This window comes from Triticum aestivum, chromosome 1A (genome assembly GCF_018294505.1).
Source record: "Triticum aestivum cultivar Chinese Spring chromosome 1A, IWGSC CS RefSeq v2.1, whole genome shotgun sequence".
Taxonomy (NCBI): Eukaryota; Viridiplantae; Streptophyta; class Magnoliopsida; order Poales; family Poaceae; genus Triticum; species Triticum aestivum.
The window spans coordinates 325,741,211-325,756,931 of record NC_057794.1 but is presented as its reverse complement, the minus strand read 5'-3'; positions in this window follow the sequence as shown (position 1 = coordinate 325,756,931).

Sequence of the window (15,721 nt, the reverse complement as noted above, 5' to 3'; positions counted from 1 at the left end):
CTTTGCTTTATTTATGTGCATCTAGGCTAGATATCATGCTTAGTGTTTGCATGTGTGCTCGATTTCAAGCGGCACCAAAGGAGTCGCATCACTTAGCTGTGAAGCGAATTCTTCGATATTTGGCTCACACCCCAACTCTAGGATTATGGTATCCAAAGGGCTCAGAGTTTGATTTGGTTGGATTTTCAGATGCTGATTATGCTGGTGACAAGGTTGATCGCAAGTCTACATCAGGCACATGTCACTTTCTGGGACGATCACTTGTATGTTGGTCCTCAAAGAAGCAGAACTGTGTACCTCTCTCCACTGCTGAATCTGAATACATTGCTGCTGGATCTTGCTGCGCTCAGCTTCTGTGGATGAAGCAAACACTCAAGGACTATGGCATTCATCTGAAGCAGGTGCCACTATACTGCGACAACGAAAGCGCCATCAAGATTGCCAACAACCCAGTTCAGCACTCGAAGACAAAGCACATTGAAATTGGTCATCACTTTCTCAAAGATCATGTTGTGAAGGAAGACATTGATATCACACACATCAACACTGAAGAGCAATTGGCAGATATCTTCACCAAGCCCTTGGATGAGAAGAGGTTTTGCAAGTTACGGTGTGAGCTAAATATCTTGGAATCCTCAAATGTCCTGTGATCAGGCACACATCCTAACACTTATGCATATTGATGACTTAGATGTGCAACACACAAAGTAAAGTATATCTTCAATCAATGAAGACATACATTCTAAGTGTGAATACATTAATGTGGAATTTGACTTCGGAGCGCCACGATAATTGTGCGCCGTGTCTGGGTCTAATACTTCCTATACGGTGGGTAACGCCACCACCAAACGTTCCATTTTGAAGTGTTTCACTCATGACGTTACCTTGCAATATCTTCACATTTGGTTTGGCTTCGAACTCAACTTGTCTTCATGATTATCTTCACTACATTGATTATATAGATATATACATAATGGTGTTCTGTCCTCTACATCATTCACTTATAGCTATGTCTTCTTGGTTGAATCTTTTGAACTAAGTGAATGTGATCGGACCATAATCTCTCTATGCTTTCTATATCAAATTCTATCTCTCCAAGTCATATGCATTCTATTGAAACTGTCGAATGTCTTCACTGTGTCCTTGTCAGCTGAAGATATAGAGATAACCATAAAGTCCGTTTTTAATGCTCCTTCCTCCACATAAAATCCGGAGAAGCAGGAACGACCGCTCGACAATTTAGGCGTGCGTGGGACGTGGAACAAACCCCAAACTTCCGCTAACAGGCCACGCGTTCCTCAAATGCGAACCGCCAGGGGCACCTGTGTAATAGCACAATGCCACCCCTGAGCCTATAAATTCACACTTATCGCGGTCATTATCTCCTTCTTCCACCCTCGCACGAACCCTAGCGCCACCGCTAGCACTCGACGACGCCGGAGACGAAGCACTTCACTGCCGCAACCTCTTCAATGCCGTCCTCACGCCGACCGCGGACATCGTCCTCTCCGTCGTCGCCGTAGGTGTTTTCCGTCGCCAAGTTAGGGCACGGAGGACTGAACTGCTCGGCATCAACTCCCTTCCGTCTAGCAGTTCCAGTGTGGTAAATAAAACTTCTTTTTACAGCCCCTTTGATCTCATGGTTCTGTCACTTTCTACCATAAGAAGTTTCTCTTCACACTAGTTAGATCTCTCGCTGCATCTCATGACATGCCTAGTATATTCACTTGTGCTTCATAAAGTAGTTAGATTCCTCACTTGTACTGATCTATGGGTTCGTACAAATCTGGAACCAACTTCTTATCTATGAGTGAATGTCTTCGCACGATGAGGTCAATGTCTTCTAAACTGATTAATCTTCAAAACCTTCTGAGAATGCATATGACCTCTTCCCCTTCCCTCGCACCTTAATGCTGTCACAGGTACATGTCCGTGGGAGAATCCTTCGGTTCTCATAGTCTGCATTCATTTGCAGAATTCCTACAGCATCACATAAACTCTCCTGAAGCCAGTTCCTGTTGGTCCAGAAAAAGAAAGCCTTTGAAGCCTTTGAAAGTTTTGAAGCCTTTCAAGTTAAAGTTTATGGCTTCAGAAGTAGCAGCAAGGAAGGGGGGCAGACAGAGACGTGAGGGAACTTCCAAAGATCTGCCTGAAGACTTGGCAGAAATGTACAAAACAGATCCAGAAGAGAGCTATGGGCAGCGCAAGACCCGAATCCAATGGATTCGACGCTATTGGGCACAACAGTGGTTCAAATACCGCTTCGTCACTCAGGAGTATGCTGAAAAGAGTGCCATCAAGAAGCCATGGGGGGACATCTTATACAATTACCTCGTACCCAAGACCAGAGATGAAGCCATTGCTCAGGGCTTCTACCCATGCATGGTCCGAGGACCACAGCCTGATGATGCGCATCCATCGTCACTCCTCTGGTGTCGTGATGACAATCTCTTCAAGCGCAACTTTCAGTTTGCCCAACAGTCAGCGAAGCTGAATAAGAAGAAATTTGGGTTAGACTTCAACCCTGGTCCCTCCGCACCAAGGGCAGATGGCACACGCGACGCGGAACCCAATATCATCGGTCCGTTTGCCAATCTTGAGGGCCTGATCACCCACATCTTAGTCCAAGGGACTGCTGTGAATGACCCTCCAGCTGACTTAGATTCTGATGAAGCTCCTGCTATGCCGAAGCCAAAGCAGACGAAGAGATCAAAAGCTTCAAAGCCGGCCCATGCCTCAAAAATTTCAAGGGCAAAGCCATTGAAAACTGCACCTCCTAAAGTCAGTGTGCAGTCTGAAGACGTATCCCTCGGCTCCAAGCCCCTGAAGGAAAAGGAGCCCCAGCAACAAATAGGCAAAGAGCTCACTGCTGCTGCCATTCTGCGCAGCGAAGCCATTGATCTATCAAGCGATGAAGATCTAGGAGATGACGCTCTAGAGTAGCTTATCAAAAGCAAAGAAGAAGCTGAAATCTTCAACAATCTGCCTCTCTTTGATGTCGCCATCATCCACAGCTTCATCGATGAATGGTTTGACTCACCAGACATAAGCTTCAATGATCTACAGCTGCCGGTTGGCCTTAGTGTCGCCTTCCAAGGCGCAATTGCTTCAGAACTGGCCATTGCTCAGCGCATTGTTGAGCTGAAGCAAAAAATTGATCACGAAAAGGCTCAGTTCAAAAAGCGCATGGCCAGCCTCAGCGTGCAGGAAGTGAGGAGCTTCAAAATCATGCTGCATGAGCTCAAAGAAAACTTTCTGAAGAAGCGTGCTGAAGCTCAGGGCTCGCGTGAAAGGATGAAGTCTTTGGCAGAAAAATGTGTTCAAGCCTACAACGAGGCTGAAAAGCGCAAGGCACTTGGGCGTCCTGGCATCGACCCCAAGATGGCCGCAAAGAAGAAGAAGGAGCCTGCTGTGAATGAACCAGAGGCACCTCGGCAAGAAGCGGTTCAAATTGTCTTCCCCACTGCAACGACTGGCTCGAAGCCAAAGAGTCGGTCAACAGCTTCAGAGCTAAAGAAGACAAGAACTGCAGAGGCTGAAGCCAGAAAAAGGAAGAGCTCTGAAGCCTCTCCTACTGCCCCCAGCAAAAAGAAGCGCAAGACCAAGAAATCTAGGGCTGCTCCCACAGAGCCCTTGATGGTTGAACCCCTTTCTGTCATTCACCCCAATGCAGAAAGACGACTGACAGTTCATGAGCCTGCTCCCACAGAGGCTCCTGAAGCTGAAGATATTCCAGCAGCCGCCCCCACAGCTACTGAAGACATTGGTCACCAAGACAATGTACAAGATGATGCAACCCTTCCTCCGCTTGAAACAAGCGAACTCATCAGTATTGGTCGTCCTCTGACGCCAATGGCACAAGATGAGTCATGGGCGGATCGCCCTTAGGAGGAAGAAGACATTGAGGCCTAGCCCACTCCAACCCCACAAGCGTCGTCTGCGTTCCATAGGCTTCGCAAAGGTCCAAGGCCTCAAGTCCATACTACAGAAACTCCGGCTGCATCAGCCGAAGACAATGAAGACGCACCACCAGAACCCACTTCCCCGCTCCATCAAGATGCAGTTCTCCGGGAGAACGTGCCTGAAGTTGTCCCTCCAACTACACAAGCGGAGGAAGGAAATGTTGCGGCTGCCACCACAAACACTGAAGCCAATGTGGAGCCCATCCCACCAACTGCTTCAGCGGACAGCGAAGCTACTGAGCCAGACGCTTCTGTTCCTGAGTCTGCTGCAGGTCCACAGTTTGATTATCACATTGAGCACAGGCCTCATGTCCAGAAGCCAGTCCCAAGGCTTCCAAGGTTCCCAGGTCCTGCATCAGCACCTGGCTCCTTTGATATTAACAGCTTCAAGGCAGACAATACATTTTTCAATAGCTCCAAGAACCCCTATTCAAGGGAAAGGATTGTATCAGATAGGTTCTGGAGCTATTCTCAGCGCAACTATTATTCATGCATCTTATACAACCAAGGTCGCATTTTCCCGCACAAGCGCCTTGAGATTGAAGCCATTGCTGGTCTGCCATGTCTTGAGGAAGCTTTGGATTACTTCCGGCAAGTGGGTCTGCTGCCGTTTGTGACTGATGAAGAGCACTGGAATGAAGAGCTTCTGCTTCAGTTCTATGCCACCCTTCATATAAAAGGATACAACAGAGATCCGAAGACTTGGATCCTGGAGTGGATGACTGGCAATGTCCATCATGAAGCCAATGCATTTGATATCATTGAGCTCACCGGCCTGCCCACTCCAGGCGAATTCTTCGAGGAAGGCTGTCAACTACATTCTGAAGCTATTGAGAGCATATTCCAGAGGCCTAAACCCAATATGAGTCAGATGCTCTCAATGATGAAGCCATTGCCTCATGATGCACCTTATCCTACTGAGTTCTTCGTTGAAGACCTAGAGTACCTGCCCAGGACCATATATCACATCATCCGGCGGACTCTCTGGCCCATTAAGGGGCACTCTCCAAATGCAAAGATTGAAGGTGCAATGAAGACTCTCATATTCTATATCCTGCATGGCAAATGCTTCAACGCACAGGTTCTCTTCATACGCCAACTTGCAGCGTCAGGCTCGGAATTATTTGGTTTGAAGTTCTGTGCCCCTTGGGTGATGAGGCTGATCAAACTGCACTCTACGATCTTGTATCAGCCCTCAGCCCGAAACCATCGGATCTTCCTGCCAGATGTGGATACCTCTGCTGAAGCAATATATCCTGAGCCTGACAAGCAACCGATAAGTCTTTAGAATGCAGAACACCAGAGCTTCACGCAGAATGTTGAAGGTGTTGAAGCCATATCCAGGGTATATCCGTTGGCTGGCACTACACATGCACCAGCATCTACTGAAGCCACAGACAGCACAAATGCTCCAAGACCCAAGAAGCGTGCTCGTGTCCTCACTGACCGAGAGCTTCTTGTGGCCCTTCACCAAAAGTAGGATAGGCATCACGACTGGCTAAAACGTCAGATGAAGAGCCTCTTGGTGGATGTCAATCGTCTTCGAAACCTTGCCACCAAGAATGCCTTCGTTACACACGAAACCTGCCGTCGTACATGGAAAGGGCTCTCAATGATATGCACTGAAGCTGAACTTGAAGAGGATGGCTTCACAGAGCGCTTCAAGTTTGACACCACACCTCCTAGAAGGGCTGTGATGCGCAACACACCATCACTTGAAGACTCTAAGTTTTCTTCATCTGCTGCCATAGTTACTGCAAGGATCATTGATGAAGACGACGATGCTACATCACCACCACCTGCTTCAGCACATCCAAGCTCTGCACCGCCAAACAACTCCACCGACCCTGCTGCGCCTGGGAACGCGTAGAAAACTCTATGTCTTCAAACCTTTTTGGTCATTACTGACAAAAGGGGGAGAAGCATATGATGTTTATAGTCTTCAAGCGGGTCAATATGGGCGGTTGCCTTATGTTGTTATATTTTGCTTCGTGTTTACAACTCTTGATTTTGCTTCATTTGGTTCTTTGAGTTGTAAACACTAAAACTCGATGGTCGTCTGCTACTTGTTTGCCACTCTGTTTGCGAAGATAAATTCCGCATGTGCGACGATAAATTCCGCACTTGTCTCATTCTGCAGACGTCCATTTTCCATTATGCATGTCATTATCTTCATATACTTTCGCATGCATAGTGGATTGTCATCATAAGCTGAAGTGGATCTCCACAAGTACAACCTGCCATGTGCATTTGCATTCCAAAAGCAAATTAACTTATATGCACATCTTCAGGGGGAGCCCTTGCAACTTATGAAGACAATTCCCTATCCTTTACAAACTTCACACTTTATATTCCCCGTTGAAAACTTCAACTATTTTGTCATCAATCACCAAAAAGGGGGAGATTGTAAGTGCATCTAGTGACACCCCTAGTTGGTTTTGGAGTATTGATGACAAACCTAGTTGAGGGACTAATGTGTTTGTGAGAATTGCAGGAAAACACAGGTAGAAGTCCCTCATTGATTCGGTTTTACTACCAGAGATGACCCCTAAAAATGTATGAAGACATTGAAGACAAAGGTGGTATATGAAGATATTCACATTGAAGACTATGACAAAAGAAAACACGTTATGAAGCCTATGGAGCTCGAAGACTTAGATCTTTCGTAGTTCGTTTTATTTTGTGTTGAGTCATAGGAACCACCGTACTGTTAAGTGGGGTCCAGGAGAACCAGTCAGAATGACTGAAGTGATGCCTAAATCAAAAACCTATGTCTTCGAGTGAAGACAATGAGAGCGAACCTTGTCCAGAGTCGGACAAGTCAGCTTTGCTTGTAGCCCAAGTAAGTTGCCATGAGGGTTCGAGATCTGACCGTTGAGACACGTGTCAGTTCCCGAGTGACCCAGGGTCATTAAGGACAAATCAGGTCGGGTTGCCAAGTGGCTATAAATAGCCCACCCCCACAACCATAAACGGTTGGCTACTCAGATTTCAGTGCACGGCTTTTGTCGTTTAAGAGCAACCCACCTCGAAGCCTTTGAGAGAAAAAATTCCTAGTGAGGAGAAAAGCCCTAACCACCCAGAGCCAGAGTAAATTGGGCATCACTTAAGTCTTCGTGTCTGTGTGATCTGAAGACTTATTACACTTGAGGACTGTGAATCCTCCAGACGGTTAGGCGTCGCGTTCAGAGCATCCAAGAGACATTGTGGATTGCCAGTGAACGAAGTCTGTGAAGGTTTGGGAGTCTACCTTGAAGACTTACCAGAGTGATTGGGCGAGGACTAAGTGACCTTAGCTCAAGGAGAATACGGTGAGGACTTGGTGTCCTGAACTGTGTGTTCAGGACTGGGTGTCCGGGACTGTGTGTCCTAAGGTTTAAATACCTAGCCGCTCCAACCAGACGTACAGTTGTCACAGCAACTGGAACTGGTCCAACATATCATTGTCTTCAACGAGTCACTGGTTTCATCTTCACTTCCTTCTCTTACTGTTACTCATTGTGAAGCCATTGCATGCTTGCTTTATCATTTGTCTTCACAACGTGAATGCATGATCTGTTTGGCTTCATAACTTCTTCCTACTTGATCCTTATTACACTGAAGTTGTTTGTCGTTGTGCTTTCACTCTATTGAATACATGACCATGGCTGGCCTAGTGTAATCTAACTTCCGCTGCATAGTAATAGGCATAATCTTCACTGTTTGTCTTCATAACTCCCAAGTTTTGAAGACTTTCATAAAAACGCCTATTCACCCCCCTGTAGTCGATATAACGCACTTTCATGGACCGCATCGCTGAGCTCGTCAGCGCCGCCGGAGATTCTCCTGCACCATCTCTCTCACTACTTCACCCGCCGCCTGTTGTGGGTGACGTGGCCCACGGAGCACCTCCTCCACCTCCCAGGGAAGACGCCATCATCGAGCCAAGGCGCGAGGCTCCACGGCGCGACCTGCCGCGCAAGGCGCTGGCGCGCAACGAACAAAGCTGCCAGGTGGTGCAGCGGCCGCAAGGAGAGGCTCGTGCGCTCCCAGCACCGCCACGTCAAAACCACGCGCCGCCTATCGTGCCGGCGCGCAAGTGCCAAGATCAGGCTCCACCTCCATGGCAGGCCCCCATGACCACAGCTGGATGCTGCGCGTTCACTCCGAAGCTGCGCAGCGTTGTCTGGCCCCACGCTACGACGGCACCCCGGACCCCGCTGAGTCCCTGCAGCTCTACGAGTTGAGCATCAAGGCAGCATACATCGACGAGAAGGTTATGGCGAACTGGTTTCCCATGGACCTCAAGGACGGCGCATGCTCATGGCTCCTGAACCTCCCCGCAGGATCGATCTCCTCATGGGACGAGATGCGAGAGCGTTTCGCTGCCAATTCTAGGGCACTCGTGACCGCCCACCGGTTGCAAGTGATCTGCGGCGCATCAAGCAGCAGTTAGGAGAAACCTTGCAGAAGTACATCCAGCGCTTCAATAGTGTTCGCCTAACGATCCCCAAGGTGTCGGATGATGCGATCATCTCGGCATTCATTGATGGCGTCCACGACATCAGGATGAAGGAGGATCTCGCCATACACGAGGACCTGTGCAAGGCTCTGGAGATGTTTAACATGGCGACCAAGTGTGTGAGAGCTAAGGAGGGACACCTTTTCCTTCTAGAGCTCTCTGGTGCGGACCTAGAAGACAAGAAAACCAAGGCCAAGGACGTGAAGCGCAAGGGACCGGCCGTACTCGCGGCCGAGCTGGATATGAAGCACGGTTACGACCATCCGGAGTCATCCAAGGGCAGCCGCCCGTTCTCAGTCTTCCACAACATGCACAACCACAACACCAACGACTGTCAGGAGCTCAGGGCCATCCACGACGGGTTCCTCGATCGTCGCCTCGAGCGCAACGATCGAGGCTACGGCCTGATATGTCTCCAATGTATCTATAATTTTGATTGTTCCATGTTGTTATATTATCAATCTTGGATGTTTTATAATTATTTTATATCATTATTTGGTACTAACCTATTGACATAGTGCCAAGTGCCAGTTCCTGTTTTTTCCGTGTTTTTTACATCGCAGAAAATAAATATCAGACGGGGTCCAAATGCCACGAAACTTCACAGAGATTTTTTATGGACCAGAAGGAACATGTTGGGCCCTAGTAGCACCTGGGGGGAGTCTCGAGGAGGGGACAACCCGCCAGGGCGCGCCAGGAGGCCCAGGCGCGCCCTGGGGGTTGTGCCCACCTCGTGTGCCCCCGGACCACCTCTTTGCTCTATAGATACCCAAATATTCCCAAAACCCTAGGGGAGTCGACGAAATATTTATCCAGCCGCCACAGAGTCCAGAACCACCAGATCCAATCTAGACACTATCTCGGATGGGGTTCACCACCTCCATTGGTGCCTCTCCGATGATGCATGAGTAGTTCTTTGTAGACCTTTGGGTCCGTAGTTAGTAGCTAGATGGCTTGATCTCTCTCTCTCTTTATTCTCAATAAAATGGTATCTTGGAGATCCATATGATTTAACTCTTTTTTGCGATGTGTTTGTTGGGATCTAATGAACTTTGAGTATATGATCAGTCATATCTTTTTATATCCACAAAAGTTATTTGAGTTTCTTTGATCTCTTATATCCTCGTATTTCTTCTCCGATATTTGGGTTTAGTTTGGCCAACTTGATCTATTTATCTTGCAATGGGAAGAGGTGCCTGGTAGTGGGTTCGATCTTACGGTGCTTGATCCCAGTGACAGAAAAGGGAACCGACACGTATGTATCATTGCTACTAAGGATAAAAAGATGGGATCCATATCTACGCAATAGATAAACGGATCTTGTCTACATCATGTCATCGTTCTTATTGCATTACTCCGTTTTCCATGAACTTAATACACTAGATGCATGCTGGATAGCGGTCGATGTGTGGAGTAATAGTAGTAGATGCAGGCAGGAGTCGGTCTACTAATCTTGGACATGATTCCTATGTAATGATCATTGCCTGGATATCGTCATAATTATTTGAGGTTCTATCAATTGCCCAACAGTAATTTGTTTACCCACCGTTTGCTATTTTTCTCGAGAGAAGCCACTAGTGAAACCTACGGCCCCCGGGTCTTCTTCCTCACATATTTGCTTGCGATCTACTTTTCCTTTGCATTTTTATTCAGATCTATTAAACCAAAAAACAAAAATACTTTGCTTCACTTTTTTGCGATCTATTATTTCAATCTACTACAATTTTGTGGCATCGTTACCCGAAAGGGATTGACAACCCCTTTAACAAGTCAGGTTGCGAGGCGTTGTTATTTGTGTGCAGGTGTTGTTTATGTTGTGTTGCTTGGTTCTCCTACTGGTTTGATAACCTTGGTTTCTTCACTGAGGGAAGTACCTACCGTCGTTGTGCTACATCATCCCTTCCTCTTTGGGGAAATACCGATGTAGTCCTAGCAGACAAGAGCTTTTCTGGCGCTATAGTCAAAGAGCGATCAAAAGGAATTTCTGGCGCTGTTGCCGGGGAGGATCTTCAACATATACCTGGTTCCTAATCACAAATCTCATCTCCTTGCAATTTACATTATTTGCCATTTGCCTCTCCCCCACTTCTAAAAAAGTTGTTGTTTTATTCACCCTCTTTTTCGTTCGCATTTTTCTCGTCCTATCTTTTGTTTGCTTATGTTGCCATGTGCCTTCTATATGCTTGAATCTTTGCTTGCTAAAAATCTATTGATATGGATCCCCATCCACTTGCTAATCTTTTTAAAAGATCCAACCATGATGAACCAATTTCTAGTGAGTTGAGTTTACTAGATTATCTTTATGAATTTTTGCTTGAGAATCGTGAATCTGAAAATTGTGATGAAGAAATTTATGAAGTGATTCATGATAGCTCCTTGAATTAAAAGCATGATTGCAACAATTTTACTATAAATTCCATTAATGTCAGTTTTTCTAATAATATGCAAAACCCCAAGCTTGGGGATGCTTGTTTTGTCATGTCCGCTACTTATTGCAATGATCATGATTGGGGTGATAATGTTTATTATGATGTTGAAAATTTATTTAAGGCTCATGATGAATATGTTTGCTATAATATTGAAAGTGGGTCTGGAAGAGTGTCAACTTTAGCTAAAAATCCCACATATTTGGAGAGTGTTCAATATTATGAAATTTCTGACAAAAGTGGGTTCGGAGAGGTCATGACTTTATTGATGATAATCCCACTATTTTGGAAGAGTGTCAACTTTGCATGCATGTGGATCATGAAGAGAATATTCTATATGATAGCTATCTTGTTGAATTTGAGTATGATCCTACATGTAATTATTATGAGAGAGGAAAATATGGTTGTGGAAATTTTCATGTTACTAAATTACCTCTCGTTATGTTGAGATTTTGAATGTTTTATTATGCTAGATATTTGTTATCTTGACAATTTGTTTTCCTATAAAATTCCGATGCATAGGAAGTATGTTAGAATTAAATATGTTTGTCACATGTTTCATTATTCTCTCTTTGTTTCAATTATTATATTTCGTGTGAGCATCGTTGAAATCTTATGCCTAGCTAAGGGCGTAAAACTATAGCGCTTGTTGGGAGGCAACCCAATGAATAAAATTTCTTTTTGCTTTTTGCTTTCTGTTCTTGAGTGTTAGCATATTTATGCTACTGTTATGATTGTGTTTTTTATGTTTTAAATAGTGTTTGTGCCAATTAAAGCCTTTAGGATCTTCTTGGGTGATAGTTGTTTGATCTTGCTAAGAAAACAGAAACTTTTACGCTCACGTAATTAATTTTTGTTTTTTACCAGAGAGCGATAAAATACCCATTCCACTTGCTGTAGATCAATATACGAATTTCTCAGGTCATCCTAATTTTTCAGAGTTTTTGGAGTTACAGAAGTATTCGAACTAGTCATATTGCTACAGACTATTCTGTTTTGACATATTCTATTTTCTTTGTGTTGTGTGCTTATTTTGATGGCTCTATGGTTTTCTTTGATGATTTTTTGCCATAGAAAAGTTGGAATAGAGTAGATATAATACAAAAACAAAATATGAATTTGTTTGATACAGTACTTATAGTAGTGATTTATCATTCTTATACTAACGGATCTCACGAAGGTTTGTTGAGTTTTGTGTGATTGAAGTTTTCAAGTTTTGGGTTATCTTACGATGGATGAAGGATGGATGGAAGAGCCTATGCTTGGGGACGCCCCGGCACCCCAAGCTATTATCCAAAAATGAGCAACCAACTATCGGTATTTTACTCGAGACTATATTTTTATTCGTCACATGATATGTGTTTTGCTTAGAGCTTCTTGTATGATATGTGTCTTTACTTGTTTTAGTATGTGTTTTAAGTCATCAATCCTTGCTGGACACACCTATTTGAGAGAGCCAAAATTATGTCATGACATGTTAGAATTGCTCTCTATGCTTCACTTAAACTTTTATGAGCTAGGACTTTCTCTATTGCTTCAGTTATATCTTTTTTAGCACGGTGTGCTTAGTATTTTTGAAGAAATGCTCTCTTGCTTCACTTAGATTTATTTGAGAGTTAGTAAAATTTTGAAGAAATTCTCTCTTGCTTCACTTAGATTATTTTGAGAGAAAGAAATGTTATGCTCATGATCTTCACTTATATTTATTTGAGCTTATGAAAAGCAACACATGAAAATTAGTACCAAAGTGATAGATATCCAAGAAGGATAAAGAAAAGAAAAATGTCATGAAGATCATTGGACAAAATAAACTTGATTCTTAGTAATAGTTTTAAGATATGACGATGTGATATGTGAGTTATGTTGATGAGTAATTATGCTCTAGTAGGAATATTGGTGGTAAGGTTTTATGATTCCCAAAGCATGCACGTATAGTCTCTCATTATGCTATGATGTTGGAGCATGATTTATTTTTGATTGTCTTCCTTATGAGTGGCGGTCGGGGACGAGCGACGGTCTTTTCCTACCAATCTATCCCCCAAGGGGCATGCGTAGTAGTACTTTGCTTCGAGGGCTAATAAACTTTTGCAATAAGTATATGAGTTCTTTATTACTAGTGTGAGTCCATGGATTATATGCACTCTTACCTTTTTGCAATTTGCTAGCCTCTATGGTACTGTGCATTGCCCTTTCTCACATTGAGACGTGGTGCAAACTTCGTAGGTGCATCCAAACCCGTGATAAGGTACGCTCTATCACACATAAGCCTCATTATATCTTCCTCAAAACAGCCACCATACCTACCTATTATGGCTTTTCCATGGCCATTCTGAGATATATTTCCATGAAACTTCCACCACTTCCGTTTGATGACTTGAGCATTCATTGTCATATTGCTTTCCATGATCATATAGCTGACATAGTGTTTGTGGCTCAGCCACCATTCATCATTTTTCATACATGTTACGCTAGATCATTGCACATCCTGGTACATGCAAGAGGCATTTATATAGAGTCATATTTTCACATAGGTATCGAGTTGTAATTTTTTATTTTCTTTTGAGTTATAAGTAAATAGAAGTGTGATGATCATCATTATTCATTTTTAGAGCAGTGCCCCATTGAGGAAAGGATGATGGAGACTATGATTCCCCCACAAGTCGGGATGAGACTCCGGACAATGAGAGAAAGAAAAAATGAAAGAAAAATGGAAAAGAAAAAAATGAAAAAAAAACAATAAACAAAGAGAGAAGGGGCATTGCTAGTATCATTTACCACACTTGTGCTTCAAAGTAGCACCATGTTTTTCATATGGAGAGTCTCCTATGTTGTCACTTTCACATACTAGTGGTTATTTTTCATTATAGGATTAGATGCACACCCACTTAGTTTTCATATTGAGCTTTCATACACTTATAGTTCTTAGTGCATTCGTTGCATGGCAGTCCCTACTCCTCACGTTGATATCAATTGATGGGAATCTCCATATCCCGTTGGTTAGCCACATCAATGTGAGACTTTCTTAATATTTTGTCTTCTCTATAGTTACCCCTATCATCATACTCTATTCCACCCGTAGTGCTATATCCATGGCTTGCGCTCATGTATTGCGTAAGAGTTGAAAAAGTTGAAGTGCATTAAAAAGTACGAACCAATTGCTCGGCTTGTCATCGGGGTTGTGCATGATAAATACTTTGTGTTAAGAAGACACAACATGACAAGACTATCTGATTTTGTAGGGATAACTTATTTTAGCATTGATATTTTGAAAGGCATGGTTTCTTGTTGATATGCTTGAGTATCTAAATCATTATGTCAACAGACTATTGCTTTGAACCACATAAAAAGTACAATTGTCCATGCTATAAAGAAAAGAATATGAAATGACATGTTAAACAACACTCCACAACTAAAATTCTGTTTTTATCACTTACCTACGCGAGGACGAGTAGGAGTTAAGCTTGGGGATGCTGATACGTCTCCAACGTATCTATAATTTTTGATTGTTCCACGCTATTATATTATCAGTCTTGGATGTTTTATAATCATTTTATAGTCATTTTATATCATTTTTTGGTACTAACCTATTGACACAATGCCAAGTGCCAGTTCCTGTTTTTTCCGTGTTTTTTACATCGCAGAAAATCAATATCAAACAGAGTCCAAATGCAACTAAACTTTACGGAGATTTTTTATGGACCAGAAGGAACATGTTTGGCCCTGGTAGCACTTGGGGGAGTCCCGAGGAGGGGACAATCCACCATGGCACGCTAGGAGGCCCAGGCATGCCCTGGTGGGTTGTGCCCACCTCGGGTGCCCCCCGGACCGCCTCTTTGCTCTATAAATACCCAAATATTCCCAAAACCCTAGGGGAGTTGATGAAATATTCATCCAGCCGCCGCAGAGTCCAGAACCACCAGATCCAATATAGACACCATCTCGGATGGGGTTCGCCACCTCCATTGGTGCCTCTCCGATGATGCATGAGTAGTTCTTTGTAGACCTTTGGGTCTGTAGTTAGTAGCTAGATGGCTTCATCTCTCTCTCTCTCTTGGTTCTCAATACAATGGTCTATTGGAGATCCATATGATGTAACTCCTTTTACGGTGTGTTTGTTGGGATCTGATGAACTTTGATTTTATGATAAGTCATATCTTTTTATATCCATGAAAGTTATTTCAGTTTCCTTGATCTCTTATATGCATGATCTCTTATAGCCTCGTATTTCTTCTCCGATATTTGGGTTTTGTTTGGCCAACTTGATCTATTTATCTTGCAATGGGAAGAGGTGCCCAGTAGTGGGTTCGATCTTATGGTCCTTGATCCCAATGACACAAAAGGGAACCGACACGTATGTATCATTGCTACTAAGGATAAAAGTTGGGATCTATATTTACACAATAGATAAACGGATGTTGTCTACATCATGTCATCATTCTTATTGCATTACTCCGTTTTTCCATGAACTTAATACACTAGATGCATGCTGGATAGCGGTCGATGTGTGGAGTAATAGTAGTAGATGTAGGCAGGAGTCGGTCTACTAATCTTGGACATGATGCCTATGTAATGATCATTGCCTAGATATCATCATAATTATTTGAGATTCTATCAATTGCCCAACAGTAATTTGTTTACCCACCGTTTGCTATTTTTCCCGAGAGAAGCCACTAGTGAAACCTACGGCCCTCGGGTCTTCTTCCTCATATATTTGCTTGCGATCTACTTTTCATTTGCATTTTTATTTAGATCTATTAAACCAAAAATACTTTGCTGCACTTTATTTTATTTGCAATCTATTATTTCAGTCTACTACAATTTTATGGCATCGT